Source organism: Heloderma suspectum, chromosome 4, assembly GCF_057233095.1.
Source record: "Heloderma suspectum isolate Gila_16-S chromosome 4, 16-S_ref, whole genome shotgun sequence".
NCBI lineage: Eukaryota > Metazoa > Chordata > Lepidosauria > Squamata > Helodermatidae > Heloderma > Heloderma suspectum.
Genome location: NC_139461.1, coordinates 111719897 through 111744190, shown reverse-complemented (window position 1 = coordinate 111744190; position 24294 = coordinate 111719897). Strand labels below are relative to the sequence as shown.

Below are 24294 nucleotides of genomic sequence, written 5' to 3'. Positions count from 1 at the left end.
TGCTTCACTGCTCTCTACGAAAACATGTGTGTTATGTTTTAGAAAATGAAGGAAACCCCAAATTGTCCTACACTACCACCCAACAGAGGAAACAATGCAACTTTCAACTCCATCCAAGTTTCACATCCACAACATACCTCGGCTGCTGACCATATCTGCTTCAAATTACACTTTTAAGGAGATGGTGGTGGGAGCAGGAGTTCTTCACTCTCCACCCCAGTTCAAACATGGCCTGATATTAAAAGTGACAAAATACTAGTAAGCAAAATATAAAACCTATTAGTGCAGTGCCAAGGCCAAAACAGACATTACTTTAAAGGTGTAGCTGCTAAAGCAAATGGATCACTATTTTGAAATAGAAACTGCAGGCGAGTAGTGGTGGTGGGGGGGAGATCTGGATCTGGCCCATAGCAGGGTAAAGGTTTAAAGCTCCCCTACCCCCCCACCACACTAGGGTCCCAATCCAGATGAGAGGCACTGCACCTACTCTAGAGTAAAAATCAAACGTAGCACCTATGTATTTAATGTAACGTTTATTTTGGCCCCTACAGTAGGTACAGTGGTGCTAACTTATTCTGCCCAGTGGATGTGGGGTTTCTAACTTTTCAACTGATTGCTGCACATTTAAACAGAGGTACACATTACCACATCTGTCTCCATGTTGCAAAAACCTTCACTTGCTGATTTCTGCACAGCAAGTTACCATTAAAAAGACACAAGAGCATGCCAGGCAAGGGCTGGTGGGGGGGGGGGGCGACAGTTGGCCATCCTAGAGTAAGAGGTGGATGGTCACCGCTCTCCATGGCAAACATTTACAACTTGTTCACCTGAATCCCAAACACATCCCTATTAACGTATGCCCTGCTGATTTTAGCAAAGTTTACTCTGACCCAAGCGTGCACAGAGTCAGTCTTTTTCCAACATAAGCAGCTGACTAAAGTATGATAGTACAAGCACATGATGTAAGTAAGAAGCACTTATTGACAATGAGGCTGCTTCAGACTAAAAAGGGTGCCACTGAACGTTTAGGAGTTCCTCATACATATCTCTTAATCATCCCTGCAACAACTTTGCACAGTAGGTCAGTATTATTCCCATATTCCAGAGGGCCACTGCTGACAAGAGAGTAGTTTGCTAAGGCCATCTCGTGAGTTCATGGCTGAGGCAGCTTATGTTTTTTACCATCAAGTCATTTACAATTAGTGAACAGCAAAATAATATGCAGTAGTTCTATCTAGTGTAAGCTAGAGGAAGTATAGCACCCCTAAGATCATTTTTAAAATATATATGGATTTTTCCCACTCTCAAAGGAAAACACACAAACAAACTACATGATGCTGAACACAGAGAACTGCAATAGCCAATTTAAGGGAGAAGGAGGGGGAAAAAACATAAGAACTGCATGGATTATTTAGATGTAGTGTAACTGATCTGTGACAAATTCTAGCAGACTTCTAATTAAACTGGGGATACTGTTGGGACTCCTGCAGAAACCAAGATGTTAGTAGAAAGATTCATTTCTAAATGTTCAAAGTTAGTGTTATTTTTGATTTGTTGAAGGCAGCAGCAAACCCAAAACAAATCTAAGTCTGCATTCAAAACACCAATGCAGTACAGTCCACTTATATTTAAGGGGTTTGTGCTGTATTTTTAAAAAATCCTGCATCTCTCAATATGTCAATTTACGATATTTACATTGCAAATCCAAAAGCCATAAAAAGCTTACTATTTACACACAGAAATATATTAATCACAACCCATTAAACAAAATATATTGAATCTAATAATTAAACAGATGAAATAGCTAGAAAAATCAACGTTCTCTTCTAGTGTCTAATTACAGCTGCATTAAACACCTTCCTGAAACCTAATCATATAAACCAACTTAATTAGATTTGCTGTATCCTTACAAGCGAAAGACATATTGAAGATACCCTGAGCTTGCTTCCAGTATTCAGCAGCCAATCTTTTTGCTACTGCCAAATTTAAGTGTTTTGCCATTTTATTTTCTGATTTGTCTAATGTAGATAAAAGAACCAGAAATGGATCTAACAAATGCTTATACTTGGACTTTTATTATGGATTATAGAGCACTTTTAACATGCAGAGGGCTTTATAACTTCAACCAAGTTTCTCTTTGTAATCACCTTGTGACTATTAACTCCATTTTGCAGAGGCTTAACATGAAGCTGAGAGGTAAGCAGTTTGCCCAAGGCCATCCAAGTGAATTCATAGATGATTAATCTCAGTGTCAGAAAAATCTACATGTAAAGTAGTTCTTAGTCAAGGAGTGGGCAGACTTTAGACTAGCAGAATCTACTTTAGTTTTTTCACTAGAATCCCAAGATCCATCACACCAGAGTCTGGTGCAAAAGGCATACACTTAAAATAAAAGAATTCTGGGCCCACATAAAAACCCACTCCTGGAGGCTTCCTTCATCTCAGCAATATAATGTATGGCATTCGGGGGTCATGTTATTGCTGCTATTCTTAAACAATTGGGAGTCAGAAATACTTGCTGTTCTACTGCAAGACTCCCAGAGGCCTACCAGTAGATCCAGATCAACCTTCTGCCAAATGCTGCCTTAGGCTACTGCTTATATCAGTGGTGGGCAACTTGTGGACCCCAGCACAATTTGAAAAACCTTCTGCATGTGATCTGGCAAGAGCGATCTGTTTCTCTTCTACCAGCCTGCTGTACAGGGAGAAAGAGAGGGAAGGGAGCGTCAGAAGGAGGGAAGGGTGGCCCTTCCCACTTTTGGCTCCGTCCCACCCACCTCTGGCATGTGGTCTCCAACAGAGAAAAAGTTCCCCATCTCCAGCTTATATCATCTCTCTATTTATAATGGTACTTTTCTGTAGGAGTGATAAGATACAAGCATCTCTATTCACCAATCTCCAGTAAAATATCTAGATCTACCATGTAAAAGGCTGGAATGGATAGGCAGAAGAATAATGCTCCTGAGAGCTTATTTCCACATGAATCATCCAACATCTGTTCATAAAATGGATTATCAAAAGATTTACTACCTTGAGGCGACTGAGAACGGAACAGAAACTTTCCACCTCTTTTGCATCTTCCTTGCACTTATCACTGGCACGTCACAAGGAGCAGAGACCCTGCCACCAAATCCCATCCCAGTTAGGGGGCAGGAATGCAGGGATCGTTGAAGGGATTGTCAAAAGGTGAACAGATCCATGCACTTGACCAGTGAGGAGGAAGGCTGCCCTGGTTAAGAAGTGATTGTGTGTTGAAGACACGTAAACAGGAGTGGGTAGCAAAGTCTCATAAGCACATAAGAATAATTCACATCATGTTGTCGATGTGCACAAAGTGAAAATCTAGAACCAATAGCTCTTGCTGTGTCTCTACACAGTGCTGGTTTTCAAACTGACCTTATACCCCGCATTAGAACAGAATAAGGGTTGGTGGCCCAAAAGCTTATGTTTCAAGAGGATCAGTACAAATCCTCCGCCAAATACTAAGCTTAACTTATTCACATGTTTTCATATGGTTTATTTGTTCCTTGTCCAGAGATCTGGTTCCCCTCTATATTGTTGGGTTATATGATTCAATGCCCATGAATGCCAAGAGAGCTCTTATACCTCTTGTTTATGACATGTGACACAGTGGAACAGCCATATGCCCTTCCATGATTCAAATTCCTCCACTTATTGAGGATCTCTACACCTCAAGTTTATTGCGCATTCATGGTTGCTCACTCACTGAATTGTGCGGGTCCACTACATGACATCGTTGTTGTCCTGTTGTCCCGTGTTTTCCTCAAATGGAAAAAATGGGTTATTTTTCCAGATATGTGCAAATGGAGCACCATGTCCTCCCCGTGTATTTCTCCCCTCGCGTGAATGAAGTGCTGGGTGTGGTTGCTGGGGGCGTGGTCATGATGTTGGTGGTGGTGACGAAGGTCTGATGGGCGTTCAGCCTTCCTGCGCCTGAGCCATTTTGGCTCCTCGCCATTTTCAGCCTGCCTGTTCAAAACAGAGCAGCAGAGCATGGTGGCGGCGGGGGGGGCGCAACAGAGCAGAGGAGCAGCAGAGGGGCTGAGCGGCAGGGACTGGCCAAAAGCATGGAAGAGGGAAGCGGGGCCTGGGGAGATCGGTGGGGGGGCTGTCCGCGTGTCAGTCCCCATCCACCAGTAATGTGCAAGGGGAGGGAAAGGGGCAGGAACCCAGGAGCAAGTATCGCTGAACTGGAGCGTGTGTAATGCCTCTTCATGGAAATATAACGCCATGGGAACGGCCATCTACAGAGAAGAAAGCGCGTGTAAAGGGAATAAGTTGTAAACCTGCATTTAAAATGGAAGCAGATAGTTTTAAATGCAGGATTTTAGGCTGGTGTAGAAATCCCCACAGTCCGCATTGTGTTTGACAAACAGGAAGGCTCAAGAATAATGCAGCTGAAGTAGCCACAGCAACACTAAACAGAGTATCTGTAAGCCCTTAATGCCACTGGAAAAAAGGTAAGTTCCAGGTTTGCTTCTGGGGAAAGCAAGTCCTATTAGCTCAAAGAGACACCATGAGAAGTTGCCATTTTATAAGACTGGCAACGGAGGACATGTCACTAATACAAAGGATTCTAACAAATACTAATGTAAACCCACGTTATGGTTTTAATCAATCTTCCCCAAACCGGTGTCCTCCAGTCACCATGGTCCTTGATATGGTTACACCCAAAGCAGAAGGTGATGGCCATGCTGGCTGGGGATGATGGGAGTTGTAGTCCAACCCATTTGGAGGGCATCAAGTTGGGGAAGGCTGGTCCTAATCTAATGTTTCTGTTTGACAGAGCCTTGGGATCCTGTTCTATTTCCAAGCAGTAAGGCTAGTATCAGAAGGAAATGCTTTGGGCAAGCACTTGCTCCTCCTGGGCATTGTCCCGGATAATGAGAGATTGTCACTCAACGTATGTCCTATTAGGGTGCAAACAGACTAACGTACTAAGTGTGGTGGAAATGATTTCAGCACACATCTGCTGCATTCCAGGTGATTCCCCCCCCCCCCCCGAATGTGCATTGAAACCACTTCCTCCAGTATCTTCAACCTTGATCTTCTTATCGGAGTTCTTCACTGTTCTTTGGGCAGTTTCAAGATGATGGTTTACTATTCCCTGTTTTCAAGGAAGGCTAAAAGTCCTATATTTAAAGATGAAATGAGACACTTTCTAGTTTATTATGAATGAGATTATGAAGGCAAAACACTTCAATGTAGGAGGCCATATATAGTGTGTGTGCGTGTGTACGTACATGTATATATGCACAACAAATACACTCACAAGATCCCAGAGATTTTGGAAGGAAACTGCAACTCTACAACAATAGCAGTTTAAAGTATCGGTGGTGAAAAATACCTTGTGCCTGAACATTTATTTTCGTAAGGATACACAATGCCAATCAGGATCATTTCAGTAGTCATTATAAGAGCTCTGCATGACAAGCTTGCAGTTTTCCATTCACCCAGGGCAACTGGCAATTGCTTCTGGGCAAGCGAACCCCTGGATGACAAATCCAAACTCTCCATGTAGCCAATGAAGGGCTACTGTTTGAAGATGAGCACCTCACTAACCCACCACCGTTTTAGAAGGCACGTATCTCTGTCTCTTTTGTTTTAAGGGCTAATTCGACATTAGAGTATGTAAGTTACCTTCCCAGGTGAAGAGTAAGCAATCCAGTTCTACCCTATCCCTCCCTGCTGGAGCTGTGGATTGAGGTGGGAAATTAGTGTCAGCTGCAGGAAAGGAGGAATATGGAGAGGAGACTGAACCACCTACCCCTGCTGTCTTACCCAAAGGACCAACATGATGAGGGGAACAAGAAAGAAGGAATGTAGGACAGGGGAGTTGGGCACCACCACACATTTGGGTGGCAGGTATCATCTTTCCTTCTAAGCTACCTTTGAGTACATCCACACATACATAAATCAATCACAGTAAATAGCTTACTTATAAAATAGTTTACAAGTATATCCTTGATGTGGTTACTCCCAAAACAGAAGGCAACTCCCAATATTTGGGGAAGGGAAGTTATTCATCCATTTCCATTCTTCAAGCAGTTGGGAGCTTCTTGAATGAAACCAGAGCAAGGAGGTTAGTCCAGAGCTCATTATTTATATATCTGCAGGCTACTTCCGCTCCTAAAACTTTGATCTAGACATTTTAACTTTTCTCTCAGCTTTGTGTAAGGCTGACACCTAACTGATGACACTTCAAATACTGACTTTGGCTCCCAACACAATGTGGTCTTGAGGCAGCAACCATCCACAAAGCAATGGGCACAGAAGATATATAACACACACACACATCTCCACAATCACCCCCAATTCAGGAGCTGCCTGTTTCCTCTTCCCCTAAGCTGCATGCATTGCAAAATCCACTGGAAATGGTAGCAAACGTCTATAATGTCGTCAGTCAATGGGAACTTAAGCAGAAATCACCTGTCTACTACTAATAATACAGACGAGTTCAGAAAGGTGGCTGAAGTGCTTTTAAGAGGCAACCAATTGACATTAAGTGTTCCAGAGTGTACATCCCAACTCAGTTTTAGCCCTGTACTATTATTGCTGTGGAGGAATGAATCTTACAGTGGAAGTTCATATCCAGTGGCAGCTACTGTAACCCATCTGCAGCCAATATTATTACTCGAAAAATCAGAGTCTCAACATAAAAAGATATAATCACCATACTACACAAGACTATCACCCAAAATAAATACTCCACCATTCTGTCACTGTAGGGCAAGCACTAGTAAATTTAGCAGAGTGGCACCACGATTTCCTGCTTGCTTTTTTTTTTTTACACAGTAATTTGAGTGGGTCAAAGCCAAGGGGTGACTAAATGGACGGCCAGTCTATGCCAAGCAAAGACATTTTTCAAACTTCTATCAACATGTGAAGGCCAACTGACATGGACACATGCTGAACTGTTCAGACAACATGTTCTCAACACAGGAATGGCACATATCAAAAAAGTTTACGCAAAACCAACTCGTAATCATGCAAGAAAATGGTTTTTCCAAGACCCTGAAAAACTGAACAGCAGCTACCTATCTACAAGTCACCAGCGAAAATTCACTTGAATTATGTATGTCAAACAATGCAAGTTCCATTCCTGCTCTCAGAGTGATACAGACAAGAAACATGTGCAAACTTGTTCACAGCAGTTCAATATAGCACGCATCCATTTCCTATTTGATGGAACATTCATCGATGATATACTTGCATCATTTTTTGAAGAGCCATTCAGAAAAAAACTATAGTTATTTCTTGGAAAAAAAATACCACTAGCCTATAAACCATAGTGAGCTCTGGCAGAACAGCTGGAATAAGGAAAACCATCTAAGATTGAGGCAAGTATACTTCAGAGTGAGACCTAGTCACATCAATGGAATTACTCTCCAAAAGCTTGTACACTGGTAATTCAGCTGCACGAATATGGAACTGTTCTTTTACAGATTGCAATAATCTACAGTGCCATTCCAAAATCCCACAGGTTCAAGAATGCAGATGTGATTTGGTCTCCGTATAATACTTAGGGATTTGTTTTATTTTGCATAATTATAATTAAGATTTAATCCCCTTTACAGACACATTTGGAGTAATATGCATTGCTTAAATAAGATTCCCAGCTTCAGAAAACGCTATGGTGCAAGGACCACTTGCAACATATCTGAAGACTCTAAATTATTTCAGCCACAGGATTTAATAACCTGGCACCCCACTTCTAAAAATACACATATCAGCAACAGCACACGGGTTAGCTTATTACCAAAATAGCATCCTATGCGAGGCAAGTTGGGCATGTCCTTCTTGCTATGCTGCATGTCAGTTCAACACCCTTTTATTGACAAGACGGCAAATAGATGAGTCAGTTCTATCTGTCAATTTTTGTACTGTGCTATGGCTTTACGTATGTTACTAAGCCACATATGCCACGGTGATCTTTGCAATACTGGGGCACCAACTCACTACATTTCACATGGACTGCAAAGTGGGTCTTCCCCCAGTGCAAACAATACATCCACAACATGCTGACGCAGCAATTCCACCATAAAAAACTTAAGTTACAATGAAAGGGCAAGTGTAAGAGTTCTCCTTTTAAAAGGCTGTCCTCTCCCTGCCCCCAATCTGCTCCACCCAGGCTTTAAAATTGCACAAAGGATTTGGCATGGATTTTTTTTTTTTTTTTTAAGGCAACTGGGGGGCAAGAGAGAGGAAAGCATCTCTCTTTAAAAGGTTCTTGCTCCAAATCTTCAGTGCTAGTTGAACTCGGAACAGCTAGATAAAGGGTTTTGTGGCGTAATGGCAGCTAGATAAAGGACTGGGAGTCATCTGGCCAGACGTCTTGCACTGTGATTTCATGATGATTTAACCAAGTCAGAAAGATCTAGTTATCATCATCATCTGGTAAATCAGAAAGATCTAGTTATCATCATCATCTGGTCATAGGGAACTGATGGCCTCACACATTTTGGTTTTTGAACTCAGGAAATTTTAAAAAGCAATTTGGGAATTCTGCGAGGGCAGTTTTGGATAAGAAATCCTTTTTTAAAAAATCCACAAACAAGCCCCCTTTGGACTGCAGTCATGCCATATCCAATATTACAGCCATTAAGCATTGTGCCTCATGGGATCTTCGATTAATATTAAACAGGGGCAGCCTGAATAATCTCTCAGTTCTACATACTGAATCAAGCCCCAGTTGTTAGTGTGCCTCACATAAGGGAAACAAAACAAAAACTGGTGGGCATTTCTTAGCATCACTTCTAATAGCTTTAAGACATGAATTTCAAATCAGTCCACAAACTCCATCCGTTCTTAAAATTGCCTTAAACTATAAGTTACTAGAATTATGGCCTAGAACAAGAACATGCCCGTGCCACCTAAGGAACCATAATAAGGTAGCCCCAAACATGACCTCAATGAAGACATAACCAGGTACTATTGGTGGAAAGGTTGATCACATAAATAGAAGGAGGAAGCGTTTCAAACTACACAAGAGTGCTTACACATCCCATAAGAAACTTCACTAGTGTTATCCTCAGCCACAGATTCCAGAGGGGTTGTCTGTTGCAACACAAACAACCTCAGTTGGGAAATAACTACACTGGAATTGCTAGGCCAGATACCACTGATAACACTAGATACCAGTCCCAGTTGGTGGTATAAATGCACATCAGCAGCACTACCTTCCTACCTGCAGCTGCGAGGTAACACACCACACTATATATGGCCAGCAGTGCTTAGTTGTGTTACTACCACTAAAACAGATAGATAGATTTACTTTACGTATGCATGTTCCAATGTGGTCTACTTAGACTTGGGAAATCATAATTTACATCTGTTCAGCCATATTTATTTAAAATATTTATATACCGCCTCTAAGGGCCATACAGTCCTCTCTCAATGCAAGTTTACACAGCAACATAATACCACCCTATAAATACATCATTATACAATATAAAATCTTTATAAAAACCACAAAAACATACAATCTAAAAAACAAACAGTAAAGCAAGCAACAGCAATTTAAAGATTATCACTTTAAAAACCTGGGTCACTTTCAAATTACTCAGCAAAAGAGCATATAAGCAGCCCGAGCCAGCCAACCAAATTTCCTATGGCAGAGAGTTACACAGTGATGGGGACTTTTCACTGTTAGCTCCATCTCGCGTGCCTGCCAACCTGACGAACCTCACTGGTGGGCCAGGGAACAGGGCCACTGTGGCCAATCTTAATGGCCAGGCAGTGTTGTATGAATGCTGGCGGTCCTTGCACTCAAATAACCTGGTCCCAAGCTATTTAGGGCTTTAAAGGTAAGTTTGAATTGGACCCAGAAATGCACTGGCAGCCAGTATGGCATTGGTGTTACGTACTCCAATCACCTGGCCTCCACAAGCAACCAGAAAGCTATGTTTTGTACCAGCTGAAGCTTCTGAACCATCTTCAGAGGCAGCCCCATGTAAAGCACATTACAGTAGTCCAGTCTGGATGTAGCTATTGCACAACTAATTGTGGCAAGGTCTGTTTTCTCCAGATAAGGGCACAGCTGTGTTATCAGCAGAAGACGATAAAAGGCACACCTGGTTGATGCCACTTCTCCGCACCCTATCAATAGCATCATGTCTAGGAGAACATCCAAATTCTGCACCTGACCCTTACGGCGGATTTTAACCCCATCCAATATCAGTTGAACCCCTCTATTCAACCATACTGGCAGATTTACCTACCCACAGCACCTCTATCCTATCTGGATTAAGCTGCAGCTTGTTACCCCTCATCCAACCCCAAACTGCCTCAAGACTTCCACAGCTTCCATAGCATTCATAGATGAAAATGCAAAGTGGACTGTGAGTCATGTCATCTGATGACAACTTAGTGACTACATTACTCTCAGTAACTCAGAAGAGGCATTTCAACCTTTTAGAATGGGGAAAAAATGCACAAAAGCTGAGAAACCACCAAAATGACACTTGGGGGACAAGGGAAGGGGGCATAATTGTCTGGCAAACCCCAGAGGACCAGACTGGGACCCCAGGTGGGCCAGATTTGGCCCGTGGGCTTGTTGTTCAAAACCCCTGCCTGAGCCCAAACCTCCAGAATTAATACCCCTAGAGCAGCCTTCCCCAACCTGGTGCCCTCCAAATGTTTTGGACTATAACTCGCAGCATTCTTGTCCATTGGTCATGCTGGCTGGGGCTGACAAGTTGAAGTCCAAAACATCTGAAAGTCACCAGGTTGGGGAAGGCTGCCCTAGAAACTTCAAGTAGATGTTTAAAAGCACAGGGGACAAGATGGAACCCTGAACCACCTCACAAGCCAAAGCCCTTTGATGGACCACCTCCAGGGTCTTCCCTGCCAGGAAGGACCAGAGCCACCATAACATCAAGCCTCTTAGTCCTACCCAGCCAGGCAACCCAGAACGATACCATGATCAATGGTATCAAAAGCCCCTGAGAGGTCCCAGAGAACTAACAGGGTTGAACTTCACCTGTCCCTCCCTGGCATAAGTCATCCACTCAGGTGACCATGGCAGTTTCTGTCCCAAAACCAGACCTGCCTAGGCATTCTTGAACTAATTTAACTTTATTATCTCATTGCCTCCTGGAAAAATGCAAATGATATCATCTATAATACACAGGCTAACTGCAGGAACAAACGAGACAAATAGTGGAGACACAATTAAATGAAGCAAATGTGATTGAATGAGTTCTTTCTAGCAAGAAACAAACAAAAGATGCAATCAGGATAATGGGCTTAGAAGTCCTGGGATTTGTTCACAATTGTGTTCTCCATATAGAACCAGCATGGACGGACGGACGGACAGACACAGGATTCCAAATTATTTGTGGTCCAAAGACTTCGTTCTGCTTTACTTTTTTTTGAAGCAGAGTTTTCAAATGAGCAGGAAACCATTAGGCAAGCCCCGATAGTACATGCAAGAGAGCAGTTTCATCCACATCAGAGGTTATGTCAGGAATCAGCCACTATCTAATCATTAGCTCATATGGAGCTACCTTGTTAAGAAAGCAAGGGTGGCCACTTCCTTCTGCCACTGGGACACCTTTCCTACACATAAGAACTGAATTGCTAGATCAGACCAAAGATCCACCTAGTCCAGTGGTTTTCAAAATTTTCTGCCTGCAGGGACCCTTCCCACCCCACCCCCCTAGCTTATATGCTGAGGAATCCCTGTATATTGAAGAGGATTCTGGGGCACAGAGAAGTCAAGCAGAGGCCCTCACACTGACCAAGCAGATCAGACTTCATCACCCCCAGGTCATCTCTTCTTTTTTGAGGAACCATAGCTCAGAGCACATGCTTTGCATGCAGAAGGTTAGGTTCAATCCCTGACATCTCCAGTTTAAAAGGATCTAGTAGCAAATGCAAAAAACCTTTGTGGGAGTCGACAATACCAGACTAGCTGGACAAATACTCTGACCTGGCTTGAGGCCGCTTCCTATGTAACCCCAGATTACTAGGCCAATGTTCTCTTTCCAGCAGTGGCCAGTCAGATGCCCCTGGAAGTTCACAAACATGAGTATGAAAGGGATGGCCATCTGCTAGCATTTATTCCAAGTATACCGTCAGGCGGGTGCTTCCTCAGTAACAGAGATTCCATGACTAGTAGCCATGACACTACCTTTCCCTGAATTGGCCTTTGTAAAAACCATCTATACTGGTGAACATCACTTTTTCTGGTGATGCATTCTGTGAGTGAAGATGCAACTTGCTGGGCAGCCTTGCCTGGAGTAGGCCAATACATCACAACATCTAGAGTTATTTGTCTAAACAGCCCAGCTTGTGGATGTTGCAAAATGCAATGCCACACAAAATAGGGTGGAGCAACAAACCTGAGAACCTTTGGTAAAGCGGAGCAGGCAAAAATAAGCAAGGTTTTGAACACGAGATGAGCCAAACAGTGTGGGAGTGTATGATACCACTGTATTCTAAAGAGACATACAGGATGATACTGCACTGCTTTAAGAACATAACAGCCATGGTAATCTAGCATTCTTTTCACACAGTGGCCAACAAGTTGTGGCTGAAAAGCCACAAGTAGGACATGAGTGTAATAGCCTCCGCTTGTGTTCCCTAGCAACTATATACACAGACATACTGGCAGTGGCATCTAACCATTGTGACTAGTAGCCACTGATAGCCTTATCCACCATGAATTTGCCTAACCCACTTTTAAAGCCATCCAAGTTGGTGTCCATCACTACATCTTGTGGTAGAGAATTCCATAGTTTAACTATGTGCTGTGTGAAGAAATACTTCCTTTTTGCTGTCCTGAACCTCCCACCATTCAGCTTCATGAGATGACCCCAGGTTCTAGTATTATGGTCCCTATTCACTTTCTCCACACAATGCATCATTTTGTACACCTCTATCATGTCTCCCTTTACTCGCCTTTGAAAACGACCATCTCTCAAAACTACCAGGGAACGCCTCTTCAAGTTAAGAACGGAACTATTTTAAGTCTCTTCAAATGGTCACTGCAATAGAGAAAACTGCCTGGCAATGCTAATTCTTCTGAGGCCCAAGGGCAGACAAATACAATAAAAAGGAACAAGGCCGCAAAAGCCTGCAGAAGTCTTAAGGCCCCAGAGGCATGTGCTCAGAGTAGCAAAGTGTTGTAATATAAGGTTATCCCACTAATCCTTCCAGAACAGTCCAATACCAGTGTGTCTACACACTTATCCCCTTTCCAATGACCAAGAAAAGGGTAAGTCAATACCCTGGTGTGATCCAGACAAGTACAAATTGGAACAGGTATTATCTGGAGTGGGACAGAAAGGGAGGACCCTGCACACATTGGCCTGGTTCACACGTAACAATGACCTGTCTGAGACCCGTGGGCATGCTGCCTGCAGTGCACCTGCTTCTTCCATTTTATTCCACAACCCATGATTGGCTCCTGTGTAGGTGGTGGAGCATGACATCCAAACCCGGGCTGCTGGGTTGTTTAAGGGCTAAACAACCCAGGTGTCAATCCATGGTTTTTTAAACCGATGGGTTGTTGTTATGTGTGAATAGCCTCAACACCTAGCAATCTACTGCAAGACTCAAGGATCCCTACTGCAGTTTTGTGAAACCTCATTTAAAACTTGCAAGACAACCAAAATCCAATTGTATGCAGAGAGTGTTTGTTGATGCAAAAGCACTGCATACAGACAAGTAAGTGATTTGCATAGAATTCTCCATATCGCATATAACATACTTTAAAAGGAAGCCCAGTAGCATTAAACTATAAACAATCATTAATAGAGTGGGAATTGCAAATTCAATAAGTTATCAGGTTTGTCTGTTATCCAGAAAGCCAGGATTATATTACATGAATTTCAAAAAAAATTATTAGGATCTTTTTTGCTTCCTTGATTTTTTTAAGCGACTCATGAAATGGCTGTTGCCCAAATTAGTTCATCTTCCAGTTCCATAGTACAAGAATGGGAGCCAACCCATTCTTAGGATACCACACTATCTGTTTTCAGCTTCAGCAACAAAGCCGAAATAAAGCACATACAAAGAAATAGTTAAAATAACCAGAGAAGAAAGGGAGAAGGGGAGCAAAGATACATTTAAGTAAATGCATAGGTAAAATTTAAGGCAAGATCTACATTTAAAAAATATAGAATAGTGCTTGGTACTATCCAGAGCCTTTGCAATGTTCTTGAAGTACTTCACATACATTTTCTCAGCAATTACAACAACACTACCACTATACAGGTGGACCAGTATTGTTACCCATGCTACAGATGTGGCACTGATGTCAAGAGCAACTAATTGGCCCAGTGAAGATGTTAATAGTGTCCAACCACCTAACCATGGTTTGGCAAATGGAAGCACCCCATGAGTTTGCATTCCTCCTTCTCTCCAGTCCGGGCACTGCCTCCTCCCCTTTTCAGTTTTGGAGATAGCTACAGTTGACCTTTCATGTACGCAAACCACTAACCATATCTTTTTCCAAATCTAAAAGGAGTAATGGGGGCGGGGAAGGCCTGGGTGAAAGGAGAAGAGAGAGGAGTGTCAAAGGCCGCACGATGCTCCCAACTGCTAAACCACAGTTAAACCAATCATGGGAGAGACCACAGCTCAATGGTAGTGCTCCTGCACTGCACACAGAAGGTCCTAAGTTCAATTCGTGGCATCTCCAGTTAAAAGGATCAGGTAGCAGGTGATGGAAAAGGCCTCTGCTTAAGACCCTGGAGTACTGCCTCCATTCAGAGTAGACAATATGTGGCGAGATGGACAATGATCTGGTGTAAGGCCACTTCCTATGTAACTGGGTAGCGTTAATGATCAGCACTAGGTCACTACACAAGTCTCATAGTTATACAGTGTTAACTTGTTGGGTATAACCAAGGAGTTAAGCAGGGCAAGCAAATTCTTAAAAATAACAAGGCCATTCATTTCTAAATAAAAAGGGAGTTTCCTGAGGAAAGGATAATTTAAATTCAAATAATCCCTTAGAAGTAGCAGTCAATGTGTAATCTTACATATGGAAAGAAAGGCTGCATAGATAATACAATACCAACATTATAGTTTTCTATTTAAAAAGCCTTGTAAACATTCAATTTGACAAGTGTCATAGCTACTGAGGACACACCAATTATCTGGTTGTCCCCTGTGTGTTCACTCACACTCACCCCAATGACACCCCCTCTCCTCTCTCCTTAGTTTGAGAAGCATCGCTTTAGCCTAGGAATCTACCAAACCAACAACCTAATCCTAAACATTAAAATGAGATATACCAAGAGCTATGCAAGCACAGAGTCCTGGGACTTGATGCTAGTGGAGAAATACTAGGATGCAGAAACCAAATTTCGTACATAAAACCCAAGTCTTTCTTTCCTTTAGGCATCAAAAAAGGCCCTACACTACATTAATTCCATACAGGTAGATACGTTATACTTCGTTGTAGCAAAAAGTCCTGTGGCAACTTAAAGGACTTTAAAAATGATAATCATGGCATGAGGTTTCGTAGTCAATAACCTTCTTCCTCAGCTGTATCTGGGGATGTAGGCTCTTGCACTGGAAAATTAGGCAATACATTTGGTACTTTTTAAGCATAGGATTCTTGTTTTTAAAGTAGAAAGCTACACATTTGGCACTCACTAATTTAAAAAAATATATATAATGCAGACACTTGTCTAATCCAAGAACAGAAAACAAAACAAAACAAAAATCAGTCCCTTCAAAGCAGTTAATAAACCCCCTTTTAGTACTTAGAACATAACAATGCCTGTGTAGGGGGTTTCAATTGCTTTTCTCCGCCCTGTTGGTACCACCCCTTGTACTTCTGCAGGTGAATCCTTCTTAAAACTATTCAGCTGCCCTGTCTCAGAGGCCTTCGAATTCCCTTAGCATTACTTACTTGAATCACATTGAATAAACAGTCCCCACCCATCACCTACTTCTTTTGTGTACTGCACCTATTCAGAGAGCTACCTTTATTGACTGCAAGGCAGGTTAGCATGAAAAACTGGAGAGGTAGTTAGAACAAGATGCACTAGAACGACTTAACATCCTGCTGGAGGCAACAAAATCCACAGGCTATTTTGCTACAACAAGGAGGTGCAGTTCCAGATTCATTCCCCTGGTCATAAGACATAACCAGATCTGCCTGGTCCAACTAACAAGCCTACCCTTTACAGGCTAGCTTATTTCCCACTGCTATAGAACTGAGAAAGTCAAGAGCCCTTCTCAAACTGCAAAATAAGCCTTTTTTTTTTTTTTTTGCATTTCACAGCAAAGCAATAATTGCGGGGCATAATCCTCCAGCTAAAAACGTCCCATCTTATGTAACGCATGCTCTGCCTTTAAGCCACTGCGCTATTTAACGCCAACAAGAGGGTGGAATGGGATTTAAGATGAGAAGTTTTCAAAGATTTGTATTAGAACAGGTGCTACCACCCCAATTTCTCCACTGAGTTTTCGAACAGATTACCTACCCCTTCTTTTCAATGTCCTTTATTCCAGGAGTGGGCAGAAGATAGGTCTCCAGATGCTTTGGACTTCGACTTCCAGATGCCCCTGTCAGCATGGCCAATGGTCAGGAATGCTGTCCTATTTATTTCCCCACCACACACAGAAACACAAGAGGCCCAAACCTTCCCAAATCCATCCAGTTCTTTAGTATCCTGCAGAACAGCACTCTCCCAACACAAGCAGAGGTGAGATTGAAGATTTAGAACTTCCCTTAAAACACCATAGTAAAACCTGGGAACACACCTTTCACCAAAGTATGGTAGCAGACTGATACAACATGGCTCCCTGCAGGACCCTGGTGACTCACCCTCCAAAAGCATCATGTCCCAACCAAACAGATCATTCACAGAATGCAATTGTTCAAGAAGCCCACAGGAAGTCAACAGGCCAGTTGTCAATAGCCAATGTGGTGCTGCAGGTAGAATGCTAGATTTGGATGTGGAAAATCCACATTCAAATACTTGCTAGCTATAATGCTAGTAGACCTCGGACACACTGCTAGCTCTCAGCCAAGCCGACTTCACAGGGTTGTTGTGAGGCTAACATTCTGCTTGTAGGAAGGGCAGGCTATGAAGGCAACAAATAATATAATAATTGAATGCATTTTTTTTTCTATTCAATCTAAGCCACACTTCATTGGCTAATAATTAGGAACGTAGGAAGCTGCCTTATACCGAGTCAGACCCTTGGTCCATCTAGCCCAGTGTTGTCAACACTGATTGGCAGCGGCTCTCCAAGGTTTCAGGCAGGAGTTTTTCCTGGCCTACGTGGAGATGCCGGGGATTGAACCTGGGACCTTCTGCATGTGAAACATGTGCTCTATCGCTGGGCTGTAGCCCCTCCCCTTCCACTTAAAGAAAAATAAAATAAAGAAAAATGGACAACAAGGGGTCTTTAAAAAGCTAAGATGCCAGTGTAGCTAACATTTTTGGCAAGGCTACATCTGAAATATCCCATAAGCCTAATTTATATACAGCTTTGCAAAGTCTTGATGACTTAAATTTTTTTGTTGACTGTTTTTCAATCTTTATTATTTGCTTCAAATCTGAATTTTCATGGCTCAGCTTCTTGCCCCCAGCCCTGAGGACTAGAAACCCCAGGATCTCAACAGGACCCTGCTAGCCACAAATAGCCCATAGAACACATGATGCCTGCCTTGATGTCAGTAAAAAGAAAGCTACTTTTAAAAATCACACTGGAGACTCCATTGTAGGCCACAGTTCTGAACCACTCTACACATCCTAGAATGCCAACCTTGACAGTTTTCCCCTATCAATTAATAAGTTATTGGCCATTGCCATAATTTCCTTAGGAGAAAATCTCTTCCATCATTCCACTTATTTGATTCCCAAAATACTTCTCAGCAAGGCTACAAGCAAATGTATTTTTAAAAGGCGGGGGGGGGGAGAGAACATAAAGCAATTCCTACCCCTTTCTAAGCTTCAGGTTGCTCTTCAGAAATGCATTTAATATCTGTAATAGGAAAAGAGAAAACGTAAAAATTACTCTAAGTGTAGTGTAAAACCTGTGCAAAAATAAAAGATGTGTATACAACAACTAAACATTATTCACCTAGTAGAGTACCACAGTTCATCCAAGGCAAAATAACTGACTTAAGTAACAATTTAGGGAAGCGGGGGGGACTCTGAGAATATAACTGAAGCTACACATCATGATTCCAACTGCACTGTAATAGTATTCGATTCCTACACAAATGCTACTACTGTCTGAGGGAGAAATATTACAAGTTCATATAATTACCAACTTGGAAGCAAATACATTCTTAGGCTTTTCCTAACAAGTTGTCACTGCCAATCCAAAAATATACTTACATGGAAGCACAATCCATTGATTTGACAAATGTTACCTGTATCTAAGGCTGTAATCCTATGCACAGTTTCCTGGGTATAAGTCTCATTAAACTCAGTGGGTCTTACTTTTCACTAGACATGCAAATGATTGCAGCCCAAGGGTGCTGACCTCATCACACTTACTAGGGACTAAAATCCACTCAACTCAATATGACTAACTTCCAAGAAAACATTACTAGGATCATGACGCCATGCGTTTAGTCCTCTCATATGTACAACTCCATAAAGCATTGATTAAAGCAACCTGTGTCATCATTTTGCAGATGCTTAGGTCCTGGAGTTTATTCACACTCAAAATCCCTTAAAGTATTTCCAATGTTGATCATCAAGCATTAGGTTTGTGTTTTGTTTGATTTTAAAGTCAGAGATGCCGAACATTTTAATTAAGAATAAATTTGATTTCGTTTTATTTACAAAAGGAAAAGAGCAAGAGAATGAATCCCTGATAGATGCACTTGGGTTAATTTTAGCATCCTTCTGTTTAGCTGCTTAGCAACACTTATCCTATGACCTTCCACGCACTACCTACTTTCGCAAGGGATAACACATATAACCTGGGAGATCTAGCAAGGATAGCCAGTTTTGACTAGCCATACAAGACTGCTGATGTAAAAATCAGCTTTTACTACTACAAGAAAAAAAAATCCAGACAAGTGTGTCTCTAATAAGCCACCTTCAGTACTGGAAAAAGAGATCTTAAAACATAAGATGCAATTAGAGTATAAGGTCATCTCAAGCAAGTGATGGAAACCCATAGAAGCCCTGGAAGAGGTAGGGGGATCTTTTCAAAAACACAATCTGCCCATACCCAAAACAAGTTTAACTAAAGCCACCAGTAATGGATGAAAGGCTTTCGGTTTTCACATCTCAGGTTTTACTTAAACAGACTCTTGACACTCAAAAGCTAAAACACCATGATATAGCAATGCAAGAATGGATGCACCACCTGTACTAGATGAAGAAGAAAGAAAAACTCATATGTAGTCAAGTTAGCTGTTAGATTGTTTAATTTTCATACAGAGGTTCCAAAAGTTTAACATCCAGGACTGTTCAGGTTCTGAAAACTTTGCCTTAAAATCAGATTATAAATGAGTTACAGTGAGAGTTTTTAAAAATGGACACATTAATGGAATACTAATTATTTAAAAGTTGATACAAATCACAACAGACTTTTCTTGTTTTATAAATTGCAGGTAACTGACACAGAGCACATTACCTTTCTAAGCAAAGAGGTCTGCAAAAGTATGATTGAATACCAGGTTAGGATATTACATTTGTACATGATTGGGACTGCGCTCTCTCTCTCTCTCTCTCTCTCTCTCACACACACACACACACACACACTAGTTTCTGGGCAATTGCACTGAAACAAGTAAAACCATTAGGTGTGTCTTAAGTGAAGGATGAAAAGAAGTGTTGTGGTAACTTGATTGATTGGATGATGGAGCCATGCTGTTTCTGAGTTTCTAACACACAAAAGGGTCTATTCTCCAAGGGATGTACATAACACCCGTTAATGCTAATGGGCATTATGCACACACATCAAGAGAAGACTATACCCCTAAGCCTTTAAAGGGAAAATAAAAACCTAAAACAAATATGGCTGGTGTGATCATGGAAAGGGAGTGCTGGTAACTTTTTAACCCTTCCCAAACTGCACCAGAATCTCCCATTCCTAATGGGTACCTACCACTATAAACTCTGAAGTTGGCAGGTCAACGACTATTATTAGCAGAACTAAAGTGTTACTGGAAAGGAAACCGCCTTAAGCAGCCCAGCAATCCAGAAGGGTTCCTGTGAAGAGCAGAATTCCCCGTTATTCCAATTCATGCAGATGCCATTTTTATCCACCAAGGGGTTGAAAAGAACTGCATGAACCATAACTGAACTTGTCCAGAAGATAAGGCATACGCAAAGCAGGGCAATATGAAAACTAAGATTTAAATGCTCCTCCAGAAATTAAACCAATTGCCTTCTGAGGATGAACTGCGCCAGTTTTGTATCCCTTACAGTAAACGTACCTGTTGCAGCTTCCCTCCCCACAGCACAAAAGCGCCTTTCTTTTCTCTATCTCAAAAAAATAGCGCAGAGAGTATAATTCAGCCAATTTGACAGGGAAGTGTTTTTTTAATAAAATATCACACACACAAACAATCAATCCCTGCAAGTGTGCAGTCGAGCAATGGTACTTCTGCTGGCTCTGAAGTTGTGTAGAATTTCGTAATGGAATGTGAACTGCTCTTCCGGATCTGGGCTCTCGTTCTATCTTCTATCTAAGCTAAGCAGTAAAGGAGCAAGGGAGGCCAAATCTGCTGAGCCAGGAGAAACGCTGGCCCTCCCCTTTTATAACCTATCAAGGATGCATTGCAGAGCACTCCGAGAAAGGGAGAGAGATAATGTAACTAAGAGGTAAGAGGGGGTGGGAAAGAGAGCAAGCGCAGAAGAGAGGGAGCCGGGGAAGGGTGGGGGGAGAGGGAGCCAGAGCAAACTTATCAACCGACATGACAAAGTTCAATCCACCTCCACCATCAACAGGCTGCAGCAGCAGCGGCGGCAACAGCAGCAACGGCGGCTCCTCCCTCCTCTACAAAGTTTTCAGCATCTCCAACTCGCCTCCTCTTGCCGCTCTACTCTGCCCGGCAACGAGATGCGTTCGTCTGTTTCACAACTGCTAGCAGGCTGGGAAGTGACTTTGGTCGAGGAGAACGGATGAGTGCAACCACGTTTTTCCACGGCTGCTCTCCCCCCCCCCCCCGCCACCCCTAGTTAAGTAAGGGGAGCAGCGAGACCAACGATGGAAAACTTTGGTCAAGTTCCAAAGCGCAGCAAGAATCTTTTACAGACTCACTCCATGTTGTTGCTTTACATTGAAGGGAGCGAGATGGGGGGTGAGGGGAGGAGAGACGGAAGATCGGGCTGTAAGCTCCCAAAGAAAGGAAGAACTTTATCCCTTTCTTACATTTAAGTGAGGGGGGGCAGAGAAATATGCCGATTGACAAGGGGCGGGGGAGAGAGAGAGAGAGAGGAAAACCTTTCCCCGCTTCTTAGCAACGATTAAGGTCGCAGTTTCCTAAGAGACGAGTCCCGACTAGCCTACATCAACACGTAGGGAAGAATAGAGGGGGGCGAGGAAGGGGAGTGTTTTACAAGAAGTTTTAGATGTAGCAATGGAGGGGAGCAGTTAACAGCATTGGGGGGGGGGATCCAAGGGAGGGGAAATGATTAAAAATGGTGTGAGAATGGAACTAACTAAAAAGATCTGGACCAATAAGATAATTCTCTACAACATACTGAGAGCGGGGTTTTTTGTTAAGAGCCCGCAGAAGTAGTAAGCATAACACGACACATTTTCCTAGTTTCGGATACTACTCGGGCCCTTTCCTGTACTCGTGACGATGCGTGTGCGCGTTTCCTCCTATAATCCATAACGCAGAGAGAGATGCCTTTGACACAGCACACAAGGGAAAAGGGGGTGGGGGAGCAGAGACTTTCCTCCACCCCAGTACCAGAAAAAAAAAAAAAAAAAAGCCCGTCCTAGGATATTCAGAAAAGAAGAAAAAGTTATCCGGATGACGCCTGCACCTTTACTGAAGGCCAAGGGAAAGGATAGAGAGCCAAAGAAAGAGAGGGGCAGGCATGATCTTGTAAAAACTCCCACCTCCCTCTCTCCCCGCCCGAGGGTGGAGGGGAGGAGAGTGCAAAGGGAACGAGAAGTACCAAAGTGCGAATTAAAAGAGAGATACGCACATATACAGATGCTTCCACCAACTGGCCTAAACAAGGCGGAAAAGTTAACAGATGCCCAAGGGAAAGAGACCAACCGGGGTTTCTCCGCTCCCCTCTACCTTGAGAAAGGCGATTCCACTTCAACCGAAAAGAGAAGGAAATAAACGCCGTCTCGCTCCCCATCATCATCATCAAGTCATAAAAATTTCACGGGAAAAAAAAAACTGGAGGAGGGGGAAGAGAAGAGCAGCAAGCAGGAGGATGTACTTGAGCAAGAGAGGAGGCCAATTGGGTGAAAAGATGCTTCTTCTCCTCGCAGGCCCATCCAAATCGTGGGTTAAAAATAAACTTTGCAGTAGGAGGGGAGGGAGGGAGATGATCTGGATGAATTCCTGAGCTCAGACGGTTTAATATGGATGAGCATCAGGGTCCTACAGGCAACAGGCTGCAACGGGTGTTGCTGGTTGGTACAGTTTGCAACACGGAAGAGAAGGGGGAGTGGAGGGGGGAGGCAGGGAGGAGCGGGGGTGGGGGTGGAAAGGAAGAGAGGCTGCACCAACTCATCAGCATCATCTACACCACTGCCAGCCAACTTTTTAGAAACTTTTCTCTCCCCCCCCGCCCCCGACTCTAAAACGATACATCGCAAAAAAAAAAAAAAAAACAACCCAAAAAGTCACGCTACGCACTAAACGAGTATTTCTACCTTTCGCTACACGACTTCTCCTGCCTAATCCCCACCCCTCGTCCCATCAGTCCGCATAAGAAAAAGTTCCTTGCCATGCCCTTTTAAGCCATCAAAGAGAGAGGCTCCTTCTGCGTGCTCCGCTTGCAAGTTCTCTCTCTCTCTCTCTCTCTCTGTCTCAAGCACAGGTAGAAGTTTGCTCTTGTGGGATCAGCCTCGCGTTACTTACGTTTGCCTTGCTCCGGGCTGGGTTGCTTGGGTCGAGCCATGATGGAAATCTGCTGGACTGATGATGGGCGATCGGGTTTCGTTTCTTTTCAAAATAATAATACTAATAATTCGAGGGCGGGGGTGGCGAGAAGAGAAAGATGGATAGAAGAAGAAAACGACGCAAAAAAGAAAAGAAAAGTTTGCTCCGGAGGGAGAAGAGGGGGGTGGTGGAAAAAAAAAAGGAATCAAATTCAAAATGGCGTTTCTATGGATGTGCAAAGTTCATCAACTCCACAATAAGTTCGCTTCCTCCTCTTCTCCCTGAAGGAAGAAGATGGCCAAAGTTATGGACCCCTCCAGGTCTGGAGCGGCGCTCCGGGTGTACCCCCCGCTCTCACTCACTCTCCCCCCTTCCCACTCATCAGCGGCTCTCCCCCTCTCACCCTAAGTAGACACATCACGTGTTGCTCCTGCTAGTCTCCAGGGGACGTGTTACTCAGCCAGGCTGCTGCTGCCTGTTGCAAGCAGTAGCATCCCTATCTCTCGCTCCTTCTCTTTGGCTGGGAGGGGCTCCTCCTCCTCTTCTAAGAAGAGAAGTGAGTAAAACTTTTCTTTTTCCTCCTCCTCCCCCCCCCCCCGTTGCACGGAGCCAGCTAACCTACTTCACTCTGCAACTTTGGCGAGACTTTACCTAACCATCAGGACGACAACAACAAAAATCCAAACTAAGCCGTCTTACTCTTCCAAAGATAAATCATGCTTATTTTTTTTTTAAAAAAATAGGCAATTACTTTTTTCCTGTCTTGCCTGATGGTGGGTATAGGAAAGAGAAAGAGGGAAGTTACCAGACTAAAAAGTCTCTTGGTGGTAATGTACCATCTGGCAGCGGCGGCGGCGGCTGTTACTCCCCTCCATTACAGACTTCCAGTTGTAAGGAGGAAGCGGCGCTGCTGCTGCGCAGTGAGAGGCAGTTGAGTGTTAGGGACTGATAAAGCGTCAGGGATGCAGACGGTGCAGTATCTTCTTTGAAGGGATCTCTCGCTCGCTCTCTCCCCCTGTCTCGAGCAGCTTAATCCATTGTCAGCCAGGTGCCACACATTCAGCTCTCTCTCTCCAATCTAATTAACAAGAAAGGCAGAAAAGCCCCATGTTGTGGCTGCACTCCAGCCTAGAGCCGATGGTGCAACAAGTCCCAGCAATTAGCAAGACACTTTGCAACCTTAGGTAGGAATGTCCTGGGTGGCTTATACATCCTTCTTAGTTGCACCATCCAGGCAAATGCACAGGGAGGCCTTCTTC

The 24294-nt window shown here is 43.2% G+C and overlaps 1 protein-coding gene across 23 annotated transcripts in view; it reads right to left on the bottom strand.

Moving 5' to 3' along the window:
- RREB1 (ras responsive element binding protein 1) overlaps positions 1–23951 on the bottom strand; it is a 161992-nt gene extending 138041 nt beyond the window's left edge. For 2 of the 23 annotated variants that reach the window (XM_084850371.1, XM_084850394.1), the window contains exons 1-3: positions 23439–23833; positions 23015–23316; positions 16467–17976 (exon numbers count right to left, since the gene is read on the bottom strand). The gene's annotated coding sequence lies outside the window, so the exon portion shown is untranslated. The other 21 variants (XM_084850381.1, XM_084850395.1, XM_084850380.1 and 18 more) reach the window with 20 other exon arrangements.
- Positions 23952–24294: the final 343 nt, after the last annotated feature.